Source organism: Lissotriton helveticus, chromosome 7 (assembly GCF_964261635.1).
Source record: "Lissotriton helveticus chromosome 7, aLisHel1.1, whole genome shotgun sequence".
In the NCBI taxonomy this organism is placed as follows: domain Eukaryota; kingdom Metazoa; phylum Chordata; class Amphibia; order Caudata; family Salamandridae; genus Lissotriton; species Lissotriton helveticus.
The window spans coordinates 1370280508-1370299560 of NC_136068.1; the positions used below are offsets into that span (position 1 = coordinate 1370280508).

The 19053-nt window shown below is 47.7% G+C and overlaps 1 protein-coding gene across 2 annotated transcripts in view; it reads left to right on the forward strand.

The window, feature by feature from the left end:
* Window positions 1–19053, forward strand: part of LOC144770294 (uncharacterized) — a 320171-nt gene that overhangs the window by 78540 nt on the left and 222578 nt on the right. The gene's annotated exons all lie outside the window — the stretch shown is intronic.

A 19053-nucleotide genomic window follows, 5' to 3' on the forward strand; every position in this document is an offset into this window, starting at 1 on the left:
GCAGACCTCCTCTCTCAGATGGAGGGGCAGGTTCTACACCCCCACCTCCAGACATTACACCTTCATGCCTGGAGATTGAACGGGGCAACCTGAATTCCTTTTCCCTCCCGCCTGACGTTGTGGATGTCATCTTGTCAGCCAGGCGTGATTCCACTAAGTCCATTTATTCTTATAGATGGTCAAAATTTGTCATGTGGTGTGGGAAAAAGTCTATTGACCCTTTGAGAGCCCATTTGTCTGATGTTCTCCAGTTTGCCCTTTCTCTGGCGCAACAGGGGCTTGCTGTTGCCACAGTGAAGGGCTATCTTTCTGCGCTGTCGGCATTTCTCTGCTTGCCTGACCAGCCATCTCTTTTTAAGTCTCCTGTGGTTTTAAGATTTTTGAAGGGCCTCACAAATAAGTTCCCTCCTACTCCTTTTATTGTGCCTCAGTGGGACTTAAATCTTGTTTTGACCTTTCTGATGGGTGCTTCCTTTGAGCCTCTTCACAAATGTCCCATGAGACTTCTTACTCTTAAAACAGTCTTCCTTGTTGCAATAACCTCGGCAAGGAGGGTAAGTGAGCTTCAAGCTCTTAGTTTCAAGCCCCCTTTCTTGACCATTCATGCTGATCGAATGGTTCTTAGGACCAGGGCTGCTTTTCTGCCTAAGGTGGTAACTCCTTTCCATTTAGGACAGTCCATTACCCTACCTGCCTTCTATCCTCCCCCTCACCCTTCTAAGGAGGAAGAGAGACTACATCGTCTGGACCCCAAAAGGGCGGTGTCTTTTTACTTGGACAGATCTAAAGACTTTCGTTTGGATGACCAGCTCTTCATTGGGTTTGCTGGCTGCAAGAAAGGAAGAGCGGTCCATAAAAGAACCTTGTCGAGATGGATCGTCCTCTGCATTAAGATCTGCTACTCTTTGGCCGGTAAGGAACCTCCAGAGGGTATAAGTGCGCATTCAACTAGAGCTAAATCTTCGACCTCAACATTGGCTAGAGGTGTGCCTGTTGAGGATATATGTAGAGCGGCAACTTGGTCTTCCCTCCACACTTTCGCAAAGCATTACTGCTTGGATTCGGAAGTGAGGAGGGACGGCCACTTTGCGCGTTCTGTCCTTCAGGATTTCCTGGTTTAGAAGAGTGGACACCCTCCTCCAGGAGTGGGGACTGCTGTGGGACTCTATTCACAAGGTGAGGAATCCACACGGCAGATGTATCTATCAGAAGAACAAGTTACTTACCTTCGGTAACGCTTTTTCTGATAGATACAATATCTGCCTGTGGATTCCTCACTGACCCACCCGCCTCCCCGTTGTCCACTCTTCTATACCAGAGTTACTGTAATGTAATGTATATATATATTGCTGTCATGGAAATGTTTCTATTGCTTTCCTGCATTTGCTTTACACTGTGTGTTTTGCCCTTACTATTGTGTACTGTATACTGTATACCTTTCTACTGTCATTGGTCCGTCCGTGTGCCTCGATGGCACGGAAAAAAGGGCGGAACTGATGTCATCACGCCGGCGTGGGCCTGTTATAGGCGTCGGTGACGTCAGCGGAGTCGCGAGCGATGTCGTGTCTCTATGACGTCCGAGTCCACGTCGGTTCGAGGCTACAAAAAGAATTTCCGAATGTTGCTCACGCAAGGGGATATTCACAAGGTGAGGAATCCACAGGCAGACATTGTATCTACCGGAAAAAGCGTTACCGAAGGTAAGTAACTTGTTCTTTTGCCTCTCCTGTCAGATGTGGTGTATGCCCTTCTCTTCTGGAGTGTTGCAAAGGATTGTGGTCAGTAAAGGGGCTGGTTTTATACTCAGCTGTGTGGGTGTGTCTAAATGGGATTTTGCTGTGAGGTGTGTCCTGGGAATTGTATGTTTTTTTGGGCATTTGCTTTTTCATTGGTCTGTGTTTTGTGTATTTGAAGGGCATGGCTACTTTGATTTGTGCTAAGTTTGGCATAGTTGCGGTGTTTTGGCATCGTCCGCCATGTTTTTCATGTACCGTCCGCTGCGGTGGCTATGCTGCTGCTCTTCTGCTGTCTCTCCCATTCACTCCTGTGTGCGATCGCGGCGGTCGGAAACAGCGGATCGTACCGCTGGACCATCGGGGATATCCTAATTTCCCGTGCGGTGTCTCCGCTTTGCTTGCGGCGGGTTGTAGCTTTTCCGCTGCGTTTCCAACCGCCTCGGTCTGTTTTTGGACGTCACCGCCCCCGTCGGACGGTTTCTGTTGGCCCGCTAATGCCGCGGTCGGTCTTTTTTGGCGGTTGATCCTAATTTGAACGGCGGTTTATCTGTGGTCCCGGCGGGTGTTTTTTTCCCGCCTCCATGGCGGTCGGGGTGATTTTCCACACGCTATCCTAATGGGGCCCTAAGTATTAAAAATAGACCCTACAAATTAACAAAAAATTATACGTTATTATTGGAATTTTGAAAAACCTTTCGAATTCACTGAAAAATCCAAAGGTTATGGGGACATTTGAGTTAGAAAATAAAATTTTAAAAACCTTAGAAATTCACTGAAAAAAGCAAAGGCTACAGGGATGTTACAGTTAGGCTCAGATTTAACTCGTACAATACTAGTGAAATTCAGCAATTATAATTACCTGAGCTAACTATAAATTACGCCCACGCAATGCACTGCTTATGACCTCACATATTATTACTCATTACATGGTCAGTGACATCACTGATCACATCTAACCTACTGCATACTTTAAATTACTATTCTTTCTGTACTACTAATAAGTGATACAATTCCTAACATAAGTGATCTGACTGGTTGTAAGACTCTCTATATCTGTTTGTGAGTGGGTGTGTGAATGGCTGCATGTGTGCGTGAGTTGATGTATATGTGAATAAGTGGATGTGTGAGAAGCTGAAAGGGTTAATAAATTGTTGGGTGACTAGCTGTATGGATGACTGATTGGCTGTATTGATGAGTAAGTGGGTGTGTGAGTGGCTGTATGGGTGAGTGATTGGCTGTGCAAGTGGTTGTATGGGTGTGTGAGTGGCTGTATGGGTGACTGAGTGGCTGTATGAGTGAGTGACTGGGTGTGTAAGCTGTTGTATGAATGAATAAGTGGCTGTGTAAGTAGGTGTATGGGTAAGCAAATGGGTGTGTGAGTGGCTGTATTGGAGAGTGGGTGTCTGTGTGAGTGCAGGGAAACAAATCTGATGTCTGCTCCCAGCGGGCATGAGCATTTTTGAAGGTCTTGCCAGTTGGCAGCAGACTTGGGGCCACATTTACAAGTTTAGTAGCACAGGGCAGCGCAGCAAGTCACTTTACTGCAATGCCCTAAGTCACAAGGAAGGGGTAGAAATGCACTGTATTGATCCAATACAGCGCATTCCTTTCCCTTTGTGTTGACACTGTTTTGGCAGCCTAGTGCCAAAGCAGGTACTCTTACACCATGGTGCAAGGGTGCCTATGTTGTACGCAGGATTGTTTTTGTGCAGGAAGGGGCACCTTCCTGCAAAAAACAGTCCTAAAGGGCTTTTTCCTCTTTCTATGTGTTCTGCAGAATTAGGCACACATAGAAAGAGAAAAAAAGGATGAGAAATAAACATATTTCTCCTCATTATGCCTCTGTATCTTTTTGGCACATTCTCCGATTAACAAGGTCTTGTAATTCATGCATAAAAATTCATCGACTTTGCATAGGAATACCCACGCAAAGTCCATGCAGTGCCTTCACAGGGCAGAGTAATGCAACACAATTTGCACTGCATTACTACAACATGTTGGAGCCATGCAAAGTGGCCTTGCGTGGCTTTAAAAATACGACTTACGGTGTGCTTCACTTTTGCACCACTTTGAGTGGCAAACAGGGTAATAAATATGCCCCAAGGTGATGCTCTCACTTAGCAGGAGATTTAAAAATGCTCCTGCCAAGCTAGAGCAAACCAATCAAATCAAATCAAATCAAATCAGGTGTTTGTTAAGCGCAACTACTCACCAGTAAGGGTCTCAAGGCACTGAGGGTATGGGGGGGTGTTCGCAGGTTCCAGTCCATCAACAAGGGGGTCTGTCGAAGAGCCAGGTTTTGAGGTTTCTTGCGAAGATGGGTAGCAATGTTATCTGTCTGAGGTGGAGCGGAAATTCGTTCCAGGCACTGGCCGAGCGGAAGGAGAAGGAGCGGCCTCCCAATCTGGTCTTTATGCTGCGGGGGACCACGGCGTAGGAGAGCTGGGCTGATCGTAGGGTCCTTTGGGGTGCGTGGAATTTGAGTCGGCTGTTCAGGTATGCTGGTCCAGTGTCATGGAGGGCCTTGTGAGCGTGGGTTAGCATCTTGAAGGTGAGTGTGTGCAGGTCCTGGGAGATGTGGCAATGGGTTGGCAGGTTGAGGACTAGTCTTGCGGCGAAACACAGATTTCTGTGCTCACGCTGGGGGTGAGCTGGCCTGAGGAATAGGGTAGCCAGAAAAAAAAGGGGGGCCCCAAATGCAAAATCCCCATGCAATTTCCATAGACTTCTTTAGACAAGGCTAAAGCAAAAACTGCTGAATGGTATTACACCAAATCTGTCAGATAGCTACATCTTGGTCCGCAAATTGTGCTTTTTGGAATTTGGTGTAAATCCATTCAGTAGTTTTTGAAAAATTATGGTTAAACATAATAGTATTTATAGATGGTTGGGTACACGAGAGTCTCTCGAGACTCTCATGGGATCCACAATTTAAAAAAGAGCATTCTGACTGTCCCAGGGAGCTTTATTTCCATTTGCCTTCTCGATCACTCAAGCACTCTGATTGGCTGTCAGCAACTAAAGAAAAATTTTGCTGACAGCCTGAAAGCGGGAGCAAACTTAAAGTCTGCACCCAATGGGCGAGAGCTTTGACAATGCTCCTGACCACTGGGAGTAGACCTTTGGTCTATTTTCCTGCCCGCATTGAAGCTGGCAGGGATACAGATCAAAATATTGCTCTCGCCCAGAGGGAGCAGCATTAGTAACTGCTCCCTGTGGGTGGGAGTGGTACCACCTCCTGCTTCATGTGGGATGCCAGCTGGGACCATGGGGGCCTTGGGGCTCCCCCTGAGGTTCCCAAAATGTATGGTAGATGCTCTGGTTGGGCACCAGGGCACCCACCTTTAAAAAATGTGAGCCCCTGGGTTGGGGTCTCCTGGGCGATAGCGGCTTGGGGAAGGGTGCCACATGGCCCTCCTCCTCTTAGTTTTGAGAAATGGCCCTAGAGGATGGGGTCCCTAGTGCCTAAGACTTGGGTAGGGGGAACATATGGCCTCCTCCCCTTTATTTAAAAAATATGGCCCTTTGTGATGGGGTCCCAAGGACCTATTAAGAATCGGAGAGAGGTGCCACATGGGCCATAAATAGAAGGGGGCTCCTTCTATTCTAAAAGGCCCAGGTTGATGGGGTCACCAGGGCCTAAAACTGTTCGGGGAGGGGGGCTGTGTAAGTTATAGAAATGGTCCTGGTGGATGGTCCTTTGAGATTAATATCCAAGCTATGACACCTAACGTGCCAATGCCTGTCATCTTTGAAAGTATTCATATGAAGCCACAATCATGCCAAATATTTCCTTTGTTTTTTTGAATGTTAGAACTGATCATTGATTCCTTCAATCCCTTTTCAGTTTGAGCAGTTAAACAACAATTGGTTGGAGATATTTCAAGCTAAGAATTCTGGTCGAGAGTTCTTAAAAAGAATCATGAGGTAGGCTCTCTGGTTCAATCTAATAGGTTTCACTTCCTCTAATCGTCCAGAAAATAAGAGCTGGAATCTCATGCTTTGAAAAGGCCACTCGTGCTCATGTTTACTGAAAGCTTCTGCTGTTGTTAATCAATTATTATGTCCGATGCTAATGGATATTCATTAAATCTGTTTGTTTATCATCTCTTAAGAAACAAGAGAGGCGACTTTCAACAGATCATTTAGCAAGGCATGATATCCTCTGGTAGTCTTTTAAGTCTGTGAGGGACAAAGTGGCCCTTGTCACAAGTGACATCTGACATGTGATATCCATCTGGTACTGCTTTTGAATGAGGCTGACCTCCTCCTCAAGCTCAACAGAAGGTGCATGATCTTTTTGCCAATTTGGCTGTTTTTGATGTTAAAAAAGCCATCAAATGTTGCCTAATTGGGCATGTTTTTCTGTAAAAAGAGTGAAGAGAGAAGGGCAAGTACATTTCCCATCCTGGCTCAGGTGTCGTGCAAAATTAGAGATCTGGATAGCATTTTAGGATGAAGTATATTGAAAATAATATTGTTACATTTGAACATTTGTATTTCATCAGCAAATGCACGTTTGGCCAAAGGCCTACTTTCTCATTTACCATTGCCTGTAGACAGAACAAGAGGCAGCAGATTGTAATTTGCACTGTGCATTGTTGGAAGCTGGACCAACATCTTTGGCAGCAGCAAGGCCAACCGAGTAACGTAGGATCAAACATACATAGCTTTAGGAGGATTATCCACTGAAGTATAAAATGGGGCAGTTTTTGATCAGTTTCTGAATCCTCAGTGCCTCTGAACAGTAAAAGTAAAGATGATGACGTGCAAGGTGGCACACCACAGGCAGATATCTGGACACCACACCAAGCTTCTGCGTGCCTCAATCCGCAACTTTACACCTGCACATAGGAATAGGGCACGTTACATTGCATCTGTTTACAAGACATGCCATTACAACGCGGTCAGTACAATGACCTTGTTGGTACATCGCGTACCATTACAAAGTCAGTCATTACAATGACTTGCTGTAGGAGGGCGCTGGATTTTGGAATAGTTACATTTACTATTCCAATTCCAGTCTGTCTGTGCAACAGTAGGAAAGGTGTTGGATTTTAAACCCAACACCTTTTGCCCCCTACAGCAAGTCATTGTAATGACTTGCGTTGTAATGGTATGCGATGTAACAACGCGGTATTTGAAATGACCATGTTGTAATGGCATGTGTTGTATTGCATGCATGGTAAATTATGTTTTCCTCACATGGATGTCATCCTTGCTCCTTCAAACCCAAACTTAATGGGAAAGCCCAGAAGTTAATTATGGAGCTGGGAAAAAATTCAGTATGAATACAAATTACCACTAAATCCATCTCATATCTGTCTATATTATGGGAAGATGGTAATATGTTGACAGTGACCTCCTCCCATTGTTGTTGTTAGAAAGAGAGGGGTTCCTAAATTTAACAGAGGTAGTTTGCTCATAATTAAATGTTCCCAGATGAACTTATTTTTTTAACTATCCTTCTGCCTAAGTTGGACATGATGATGATAGCATTGGCTTCACATGCACCGATGGAGACACAATTTACCTGGCAATGGACATGTTGAGCAGTGCAAAGGCTGCACAACATGTCTTGAAGGATGTATTTGGGTTTGACTTTGGCAGTTTATAAAGCAAGAGGTTGCACCCAAAAGCACCACAAGACTTGGCATGTATGGGCAAATTATAGGGGCATAGAATTGGAACCTGTTTGTCCAAAGTATCAATCACTTAATGATGAAATCCAGGCATTTATGGTTTGAAGATGGTCAGGGTGGGTGGGGGATACAGACTCTCGCACATATATTTCTTTTATGCTTTATCGATGGATGTTGAGTAGGAGGGAGGCGGGATATAGACGTGCAGGCATTTGAATTTTACTTTGTAATTTTGTTTGCAATTTTTCTGATATGTGTTGGCCCCATGGGCCCTGTTTTCTGTTTGAATTGCAACATCAATAAAATGTGTTTAAAAAAATAATTCTAACAGGTTAGAGGCTGTCTAAAGAAACTCAGAAATGCCAATTTTGGTCCTAAGAAAGTTTAGCTAGGGACTACTAGAAGAAAGGGGTGTTGGTTCCCAAAGACTGATTTAATCATTTGATGCAATCAGTTATTGAAATATCATCACAATCTTGTAAATCGTCTTAATATGTCATTTACTTATCACTTTCATTGCTACTGTTGTGTTTATTTTTATAGTTACATCTACATAGATAATCTGCACTAGGTTAATACATTATTTTTAACAAAGTATTTAAAATTTAGATGTAATGGGGTTTTCTTGTGTGTCCATCCATGGTGAAAGGAGTTTTAGAATTCTCTAATACAGCGCATAATCCTATAGCTTCACAGAACTTATACTCGCTAGAACGCACCATCATCATGTAATACATAGATGGTACATGGGTTACTGTTTAGTACATTACCTAAATCAAGATGGGAAACTGGCTCAGCCTGAACTTTGCCAGATGGGAAGGGTTTCTAAAAACTGGGCCAAAAGTTGCAATGAAATGTATCAGCAGGGTAGGCATTTCTTGAGCTTTTCTCAATTGTCAGTAAGGTGCAATGGGCCATATGCATCATGCAAAGAAATAGCGGTTCCTTATTAGCGACCTTATCTTTTGCCAGCTGCCGTTTTCAGCGGGAGGACAACACCACAACTCGCGGAACCCGCTCCGCGGGTCCCGCTTCGCCTCTGAGTGCAAGGAGTCACAGGAGCTGCAGGCATCAGCTGGGCGTGTGTGCGAGAGACAGGGCTGCGAGCGCAGGAGCCGGGACTCGCTTTCCCAAGAGTCCCGGTAATCCTACGGCCAAGTCACCTGGCCCGCTCTCCCTGACCGCCCCGCCCGGCTCATTACCTTTAAAAGACCCCGCCTTCAACTTCCTGTGGGGACGCTGACCTTATCTTTTGCCAGCTGCCGTTTTCAGCGGGAGGACAACACCACAACTCGCGGAACCCGCTCCGCGGGTCCCGCTTCGCCTCTGAGTGCAAGGAGTCACAGGAGCTGCAGGCATCAGCTGGGCGTGTGTGCGAGAGACAGGGCTGCGAGCGCAGGAGCCGGCACTCGCTTTCCCAGGAGTCCCGGTAATCCTACGGCCAAGTCACCTGGCCCGCTCTCCCTGACCGCCCCGCCCGGCTCATTACCTTTAAAAGACCCCGCCTTCAACTTCCTGTGGGGACGCTGACCTTATCTTTTGCCAGCTGCCGTTTTCAGCGGGAGGACAACACCACAACTCGCGGAACCCGCTCCGCGGGTCCCGCTTCGCCTCTGAGTGCAAGGAGTCACAGGAGCTGCAGGCATCAGCTGGGCGTGTGTGCGAGAGACAGGGCTGCGAGCGCAGGAGCCGGGACTCGCTTTCCCAGGAGTCCCGGTAATCCTACGGCCAAGTCACCTGGCCCGCTCTCCCTGACCGCCCCGCCCAGCTTAACCCAGATCCATAGCTATAAAAATCTGTGAACAACGCTGCGCGGGAGCGCCCGGGTTAAGCCTGGGACAAGGGCGGGACCGTCTGTGGCCGTCAGGGGCCGAAGGAGGCCGGGCAGGGCCACCCCTCTAACTACTATCTGCCAATTGTATTCTGCCCTAGGGGATGCCCTCGCCGGCACCATCCGAAACCCCATTAAGGGAGGGAGGTAGTAACGTAGGGACGTGGACACCTATTTTAAATCGGCCAAAGGTGATGGGACTAAAGAAAAACTCCTTAGAGAGACGCAGGGTGGAGCGACGGCGCTCAATTGAATCCATAAAGAGCCGATCCCTAACAGAAATCATTCCATATCCTACATCTCAAGAGGAAGGTACGCTTCTAAATAGCTTAAACCCCCCCACCCTGGACGATTTCCCTCTTTTACTTCGGGATACGCTAGGTACCCCGGGTATGGCGTCCACAATGATTACAGACACAACTCTCCCTACGGTTTGTCCCACTTCTGTCAATCTGGTTACGCAGTCTCCCGCTTTGAGCGCAAACAAGAAGTGTAAGCAAAAACAAAGTGTTGTGGTAGAGGTACATAGGCCCCCTCCAAGTAAACGCTGTAGGAAGACATTGGGGGGGATGGGGGAAACCCAAACCTTCCCATCTAGATTTTGGGAAAAAAAACCTAAACGTCTTCCAATTTGGGAAGGATAATCAGCAGGTGCCTATCGTTGTATCCCCTAAGGCCCCCATCTCGAATACAGCTTGCACCACTAATGACCCAAAGGTTAACATTTCTACTACAAATTCCCCGCCCATATCCATAGGGAGTATAGAATCTTTACTCCGCTCCCTTCTCCAGCCACTTAATGATAGCCTAATCAAAGTAGAGACTAGGCTCACTTTACTAGAGACATCCCTCACTACACTAACTACCCTAGTGAGTAAGCAACCCATCGCAGGCAATCCTCCTAATCGAGGAGTATCCCAGGGTGCCAGTGTAGTCCACCCTCAGAGTGTGGCCATTGCCCCTCCTTTGCAGCCTTTAATGGCTATTCCAACAAAGATACCGCGTAACATCGAACACAGTAGGCCCCTACAAACAGCAGTGGCTGCCCCTCAAAGCTCCCAGATGGGGAACAATGATGGCCACCAAGAAGCTGGTGGAGTTCCTGTACACTCCCCGGGCTTGCCACCTTCAAGAGCACGAAGACCAGATCTCCCGCCAGAAACTAATAGTATAACGGTGGTCCTAGCAGGCGCCCCTCAGCTAAGAGCAGGAGAACACGAAGACTACCAATCTCTAAAGAAAAAGGTTATCAAATGGTTAAATTGGAACCGACCCCTACCATCATGTTTTAATAACGAGATCATCATGGTTAGAAGGGTCCCTTGGTTAGGGAGGTCTAGAAAGACTATAATAGGGGATTGTATTCTGGTATCGTTCAAAGACCCAGGCACTGTTCTCCATATCTGCCAAGGCGTAAATCGATCACTGGATTCAACTATTCAGACTCTTCCTGTAGCCTTTTTTTTCCCTCCAATTCGCATGCATAATGTTCAATTGCATGACGAATGGACAAGGGTGGAATATAGGCGCAGACCAAAGAATCCTGTACAACGTCCAAATGCTCAAGTGCCGGATACACCCTATTCCCATTTTAATCGTTTCAACTGCTTGAATAGCCTGGATGGGGTTGATTGACTCTCTGCATATAACTCAATGCCCCGGGATAACAGCTTTGGCTCAGTCCACGAGCCATCTATTCCAACCGTTGGCAATAACCCTGGACTATCAAAGGATACAGCGACCCTGGGTATTGGTTCCACGGGACCTTTGGACGAATTTGTACATAGCGCTGAGTATGCATCTGGCACACTGAATGGCCCAGTGCTAGTGGACAATGCATCTTGCAGACTTCTCGATCCACCCGCCTCTATTGATGACAACTTGCCAGGTTTCCTGAATGAAACGGTGTTAGAAATTACTTCCTCTAACCTAGCTGACCAGGCAACCAACACACCTGACCATCTGAGGTTAATATGCTGGAACGTTGCCGGGCTGGCCAATAAATTGGGTGACCCGGAATGGACAAATTACATTGAGACTGGGGACATATGCATGTTCCAGGAAACCTGGGCCAGAGAGGACCATGGGCATCAGGGCTATATGTCATTTTTCATTTCAGCTAGGTGGGAAGGCAAAGGTCGCCCATCGGGTGGTCTCACGACTTGGGTTGCATCCCATCTGGGCTGTGTGGCAACTCGGTTGCTGACCAACTCTGAAGACATTCTTGCGGTCACATTGTCCTGGCCTAACCAAGTGAAACTTGTTTGTATTAACATCTACTCTAGGCCAGTGGGAATTGCAAGGGAATCGCAGACCATAGAGGAACTCTCAAATTATTTATCCGAACTACCGAATGATTCATTTTATGTGGTGGGAGGGGATTTTAATTCTCATTTCGAGCCACTACCCGGTCTTTTGGAGGGGTTCCCTGCGGAAGAAGAGGCCAGATGGGCAGTGCCCCCAGTGGAAGCGCCCTCGCCGAAGGCTTGGACCCCACTAGCATTACAAATTACAGCCCTCACCCTCAAGTTTGGAATACGAGCCTGTAATGGGCGTTTGACCTCGGATATACCCAGTAAAACTACTTACAACAAACCTGGAAGGGAATCCCGTTTGGATTACCTCATGGTCCAAATAGTGAAGTGGCCGGTTATACAGGACTTCAGGGTGTTGGAGAGGGCGGAGAGTGACCATAACCCGCTAGAGCTTGACCTTATCCATCCGTGCCCCCAACCATCCGCGATTAACGCGGAAGGGAACAAACCGGCTCTTCTCCTGGATAACACCAGGAGAAGAATTAGATGGGAGCACTTAGTTGCAAGCAAGAACAAACTCCCCCTACTCTATGACGGGATAACTCCCATCTTGGAAATTGTGGGGGGGCTGTATTGCGAGGAAAATAATAAAGATTATCAGGCCAAACTGTATAGGGCCCATGAGGACCTTATAAATGTAGCGGCCCCCCATCTCTCCTCCAGCTCACGAAAGCCTAGGGAGGTGCAACGAGGCAAAACTCTATGGTATAACGCAACTTGTAGAAGGGCAAAAGCAGAACTGCTCAGACTAATCAAGGAGGGGGTAGGGGGGATAGTCTAAAAGAGAGTAGGAAAGCTTATAAAAAGCTTGTTGCCTATGCTAGGGTGGAATGGGAGGAAAACCAGTGGGAAGAACTCACAAAGGCCCTAGCGATCAAGAACCAGCGTTTGTTTTGGAGGTTAGTGAGTGGGGGGTCAGGGAATCTATATTCGGCACTGGAGCCTAACATCGCTCCAGGGGTGTGGCAGGCACACTTTCAGGCCTTATATAGTTCTGAACCGGGAGAATCCACTGCAGCTACGGAGGTGTGCTGGCAGAGACATGAGGGCGAGCCCATAACGCTGGGTGAAGTAAATCTTGCCATCTCAGCCTTGGCTTCTGGTAAGGCGCCAGGACTGGATGGCCTACCTGGAGATATGTTTAAACAAGAGCCCATTGTTTGGGCGCCTTACCTTACTGCCCTTTTTAATGGAGTCATACGTGGCATGGAAATCCCTAGCACTTGGCTGGGGGCAGAGGTGGTCCCCATCTTTAAAAAGGGCTCGCCTCTGCTCCCAGCCAACTACAGACCCATCAGTTTAATAGATGTGGCACAGAAACTGTTTGGCAGGGTCCTGCTCAATCGGCTCCAGGATTGGATGGAGGAGGTGGGTGCTCTCAGCCCCTATCAGGCGGGTTTTAGGAGGGGGGTATCCACAGTGGATCAGGTTTTTAGATTGAACCTTATTTATTGGAGGGCAGCTAAATTCGAGGGCGGCAGTCTGTACACAATTTTTGTGGACTTACGAGCCGCCTTCGATTTGGTGCCTAGGGGGAAACTGTGGAGCGTCCTGGCGGAGATGGGCGTTCCCCCGGACATCCTACAAATCCTGCAGAGGCTCCATCAAAATAATTATGCCCGAGTGAGGTGTGGCCGTTCGGGGGAACTGACGGACAGATTCCCCGTCGGCCGCGGGGTAAGACAGGGTTGTGTGTTGGCACCGACCCTGTTTTGCCTCTTCGTCAATGGGGTAATCGCCCACCTAAATGCCACAGATTATACCGATGCCCCCAAACTGAATGGCAGCAGGGTACCCGCAATTATGTTTGCGGATGATACCCTGCTGCTATCCAAAACCCCTATGGGGATACAGAGGATCCTTGATTCATTTCTGGCCTTCTGTATCGACAGAGGGCTAGAAATCAACGCAGCAAAAACCAAATTCATGGTTCTGAATCCGAGTCAAAAATTTCGGCCTAATCCGAAACTGGGAGCTGTGCGACTCGAGAGAGTATCCACCTTTGAATATCTTGGTGTGACTCTTAACGAAACCATGTCTTGGGGATCCCATCAAACTAGGGCAAACCTCAAGCTCATACAAACTACTGGAGGTATTGCCCGGTTGATGACTGGTTCGACATATCGCCCACTGGGGGCAATAATTCAGATATACAAAGCTCAGGCTAGGGGTGCGATTATGTATGGGGCAGAATTGTGGGGGCATACACCCTGTCGGACTATGTCACTCACGGAAAATAAGTTTATAAGACGGATAACTGCACTCCCGCCTAGTACTCCGCTGCTCCCCCTGAGGCTGGATTTGGGCCTACGTCCGTTAGCGGATGAAATAAGTCTGAGACCTATAGCATTCTGGCGTAGGCTGTGGAGCAGTAACGATCTTGCAGAATATAGGGCGGAATTGGCCGAATTACTGACCCATTCGAAAGCGCTCCACATCCCGTGGGTCAAAAACATCAAAGCTACCTGTATGGAATTGGGGCTCCCTGATTTATGGACGGACCCGGCGAAGGCCGCATTAAGTATCTCTAAAAAGTCACTGGCTAATCTGCATTATGAACACAAACTATCCAGGGCTCGAACAACGCAGGCAGAAGGGTCCTTGTCCTCTGACTTTTTGCAGAGCAAGGACACTTATAGGTTCGAGAAGGTACTGGATCCTATCTATCCTGTTCTTGCTAGGAAGTTGTATCTCCAATGGAGATACGGCACGCTGCCCTCCGGTCCTTCACAAGCACCTGGTCACTATGCTCTGCCACAAAGCAGTGCCCAGCCTGTGATGCCATGGAGGAAACCGATTTACACGTGGCTTTTTTCTGCCCTGCTTACAAGGCAGCTAGAAAATACTGGCTCCTCCCATTGATAAGGAACATGGGTTGCAGGGAATATGCACCAATGTACAGGATTTTAAAATCTGAGGGTTCTCCCCCAATAGTGTTCGCACTAACAAAATTTCTAACTAAGGTTTGGTACACGCGTAACCGTATTTTAAAAACGCTGACCCTTTCTTAAAAAAAAAAAAAAAATTTAAGATGCATAGTTTAATGTATTTTTACATGTTTTCCAATGGTTCTTATCTTTCATGAATTGATTCACTGTGATGTATTTGTTTTGTTTATCTTTTATGGCCAACCGGCCGAAATAAAGATTGGAAACTTGAACTTGAACTTGATTAGCGATTATTAAGGAATCGCAAATAAGGACTCGCTGTTGGCTATGCATGATGAGGATAGCGAAGAAATAAGGAATCGCAAAAAATCGCTAAATACAATAGCGATTCCCTGTTAAGGAATCGCTATTGTTCAAAAACTCCAAACTCGCATTTAGCGATCCCGCTATTTGCGATTTCGCAAATAGCGATATCGCAAATAGCGATATCGCTAATTGCGGGACCGTGAAAACTACAGAGTCGCATTGGGAGCAGGCTGATGACATCACAACCAGGAAGTCAATCAGCCCATGCTGCCACCTGTGCACAGAGGAACACAGAGGCAGAAGCTGAGTGCAGGGAGAGAGAGCAGAAGAACATAAACTGCAGTCTGCTCACAGGTGGAGACAGCCATGTCCCAAACAGCTACAGAGGAGGGTGCACTGGCCAGGAAGCGAAAAATCAAGATCAGTGAGAGTGAACTTGACCTCCTCATTGAGGAGGTTGCAAACAACCATGAAAAGCTATTTGGGAAGCTCTCCCTTAAAGTGCCAGAGGCAGATAAAAGAAGGATCTGGAACCGGATTAAAGACAAGGTGAATGTTATGGGGGTCACACATCGCAGCATAGATGACCTAAAGAAACGCTGGTACGACCTGCGCAGTGGTGCCAAGGAGCGGGTAGCGGAAAGGCTGAAGGAGGCGAAGGGGACTGGAGGAGGAGGCCCAACAGTCCCAGACAACACAGCCCAGGAGGACATGGTTGAGGGCACACTTGAGCCAGAAGCAGTGGTGGGAGTAACGCAGCTGGACACATCCGGGGCGGCCAGTAGCACACAAGGTAAGATGCATGACAATCAACAGAACAATGTAAATACTGATAGTGCCCAAATGTAAATCAACCAGCAAATTCACATTAGAAATGTTCCAGCACACTTTTTACATAGGGACACTAATGCATCATGGAACTTGTAGTCAGTAGAACCCAATTTCCTGTCAGAATACAACATAGTAAGCCCAAATGCTACCAAAATGCAGTACAGTTATTGATGAGAGACAGTGAGAACATTAATGTATTGATTTATTAATGTTGCTCAACTAATGCAACAACATGAAATAACATTGCACTGTTTCACATCACAGATGCAGCAGAAGTAAACACTGATGACAGTGATATTGGAGACAGCACACAGGTCATCCAAGAGGCTACCGTGTCAAAACCTGTGACACCACCACCCAAATCCAAGGCACCAGCAAAATGCAGGGCCACAGTTACCCCACTGCAGCCAATGGAGTTAGAACAGGAATCAGTTACCGCTCCCAGTACAAGCCGTCCAAGTGTGAGCCACACAACTACACCACAGGCACATGTCCGTCCGGGAACAAGACGCAGGCCAAGGCCCCATACTTGGGCACAGGATGCAGGAACTCCCAATGAGTGGGGTGGCGTGGAGTCACAGATGGTGCGGGTGCAGCGCGCGCAAGCGAGGCACATGGGAGCCATCAACCTGCAGATGACGAAAATGAACACAAACATATCTGTAATGGCTGAGAGTGTGAGGGAGCTCACTACTGCACTAGTGGAAGCACACAGAGAATCCAACAACACCCTGCTGGAGGTGGCACGTGTGATGCAGGAGGGACACACCGCACAGAGGAGGAGGCATCACCAGTTTATCACACGCATGGGCGGCTATACCAAGTCCAACAACAAGATCTGTGCAAGCATGGCACAACTGTCACGTCGGTCTGTGGAAATGCAGATAGATATGGGCCATTGTTGTGGGGATGTGTCCAAGGCACTCGGCCAAATTACAACTGCCGTTAAACTGATGTAGTCTAGCACTGGTGGTCAGGGCGATGTGACAGGGGAAGAGTGTAGTGAGGCATCCAGCCTCAGCAGCATCACTGCGCCAGTCACCACTGTCAGGAGGAGTAGTAGCCGTAGACAAGCACCTCCCGCTGCATCCGGGAATGCCGATGCAGATGCAGGAGAAAGACATTTGGGTGTGAGAGGGAGGAGACGCTAAACCTATTCAGAGGGGTGTAATACATCATGGTGACGTAACCATGTACAAGACAATATTTGTGACTGCATTACAAGTCCGTTGTGTGTCTCTTGTGTCCTTCAGTGCATGCAGTTAATGTGCTAATGGACACCAGCTCTGTTCAATATCACACCCCTACCGCCTGACGTGGTAATAAATAGTTCACCTTCAAATGCAAATGAGTGTTGTGTGTCATTATTACATACCTTAGAAATAATGCAGGGTGATGTCTGTACGTTTTCTTTGACCCTCCGCTGAACTCCCAAGATGTGCCCGGCCTGGTTGTGCTGGGGGCTGGTTGCCCTCTGTGTCAGATTCCTCAATAGGGATACCTCTCCTTGTTGCTATGTTGTGCAACATTGCACATGCCTCAATAATCCTGCAGCATGTTTCCGGTTGGTACAGCATTGCTCCTCCAGTTTTATGCAGGATGCGGAAGTGACTCTTGAGCAATCCAAATGTCCGTTCTATTAGATTACGTGTCCTGATGTGGGCTGCATTGTACCTCTGTTGTTGTGGGCTGGCTGGGTTCAGGTATGGAGTCAAGATGTAATGCCTCACCGCGTATGCACTGTCACCTACAGAGTTACGAACAATATGTTAGTGTCAGGTATGCATTGCCATTACCTAAGTCAGTGATGAGTATTGTATTCAACTTACCTAGCAGGTGTCCTTTGCCAAAATCCCCCCTGAGCAGACGTGTGTGCAAGCCACTATGGCGGAAGATATAGGAATCGTGAGTGCTTCCAGGGTATTGTGCAACGAGGTCGGTGATGATGTTATCAGCATTGCACACTGCTTGGACATTGATTGAGTGATATGCTTTCCTGTTGCGAAATATATACTCATTTACGGCAGGGGGACATATGGCTACGTGGGTGCAATCTATGCATCCGATCACGTGTGAGAACTGTGCTACTTGGTAGAAGTCCTGTTTTGTTTGGCTCAATTCCTGTGGGGTTGTGGGGAAGGTGATGTGGTTGTTGATCACAGACATCATGGCGGCCAGGAAGGATTTGAAGAACCGCGAGAGGGAGCTCTGTGATACCCCTCCAGCTTCTGCCACTATACCCTGGAAGCTACCTGACGCAAGCAGGTGCAGGCTACATAGCACCTGTGTTAAAGATCAATTTACAATGGTCAGGCAATTTCAGTAGTTGTTTCCTAGGTTAGATTTGCCCGGCGTAAAACGCCTCTAATACCATACGAAGTTATTCAATAAAGAGGCAGGCGCTGGAGACTGGAAGACAGGAAACAAGTTTTATTCCGACGGAGTAGAACACGTCAGATCGGACAACAAGGTATCGTCTCGAGGTGCTCTCTCAACCTCTCTGAGACCTGGTCTTTTATACGCTGGTTTAAGACATGTGAACGTCCTTTATTACAACAGGGACATTGTAGAGCATGAGAATGACGTCAGAACGATATCCCTGTCACCCCCCAGTTCCAGCCCATTCCAACACATGACAACAGTAGAGACCCTTTCCCCTCATATGATTGGGAGGGGCTATCACGCAGCTGAGTGTTCTGCCGATCTCTCCGGAATGTGTGCGCCTGATCGAATCTCGGGGGGTGGGGAGGTCGTGATCAATAGTGGCTCCTTTCAGGAGAGGCGAGTGCATACAGTAATGGGCAATAAACTGTATCCTCGGGCTAAAGGATGACCAGCGGTCCGTGCTGACGTTTGGGCTCAGAGGAAGGGGGTCATCAAAGGAGGGGTATTCATGGACGGACAGGAGGTGTTGGTCAGGCGCGGGGTGCGATTCTTAGGGACAGAGTCATGCGGGAGGGGAGGGCTCATGACTTGTGCATGAGAGAGCGGGGGCAGTCAGGGTGCATGGGGGGGCGCTTGCCAGGTCAGGGAAGTGTGCTGACGGGGCGATCGGGAGCAGGGAGACCATGGTACCTAAAATGGCTGTCGTGTATGCTCATACGTGAGTCTGCAAGATGGCGTAGATAATGTTTAGTACACGAACTAAAATTCCACAGTCCTCCCTTTAACATGTCTCGCCAGCTTGTCAGTTCGGATCAATTCCCATGAGACCACGCACCTCTATTTCGTATAGGGGACTCATGTGCTCATGTTTAAAGTTCAAAGTCTTCGGGCACATACAGTTGGAAATGAGTGCACATAAAGATGGTAAACATTGAATACCTAAACAACACCCACATAGTATCATGATTGGTATTAGCAAAAACGTGAACAGTCTCCATCCCCAGTTCTTTAAAGTGTCCCAGAACCAGCCTCCAAGCGACCATCCTTCCTGTTCCTGGTGAACCTCCGAGGACAGTCTGTGGAGGTGTTCGATTGCTTTGTAGACTGAAGGTGAGTTAT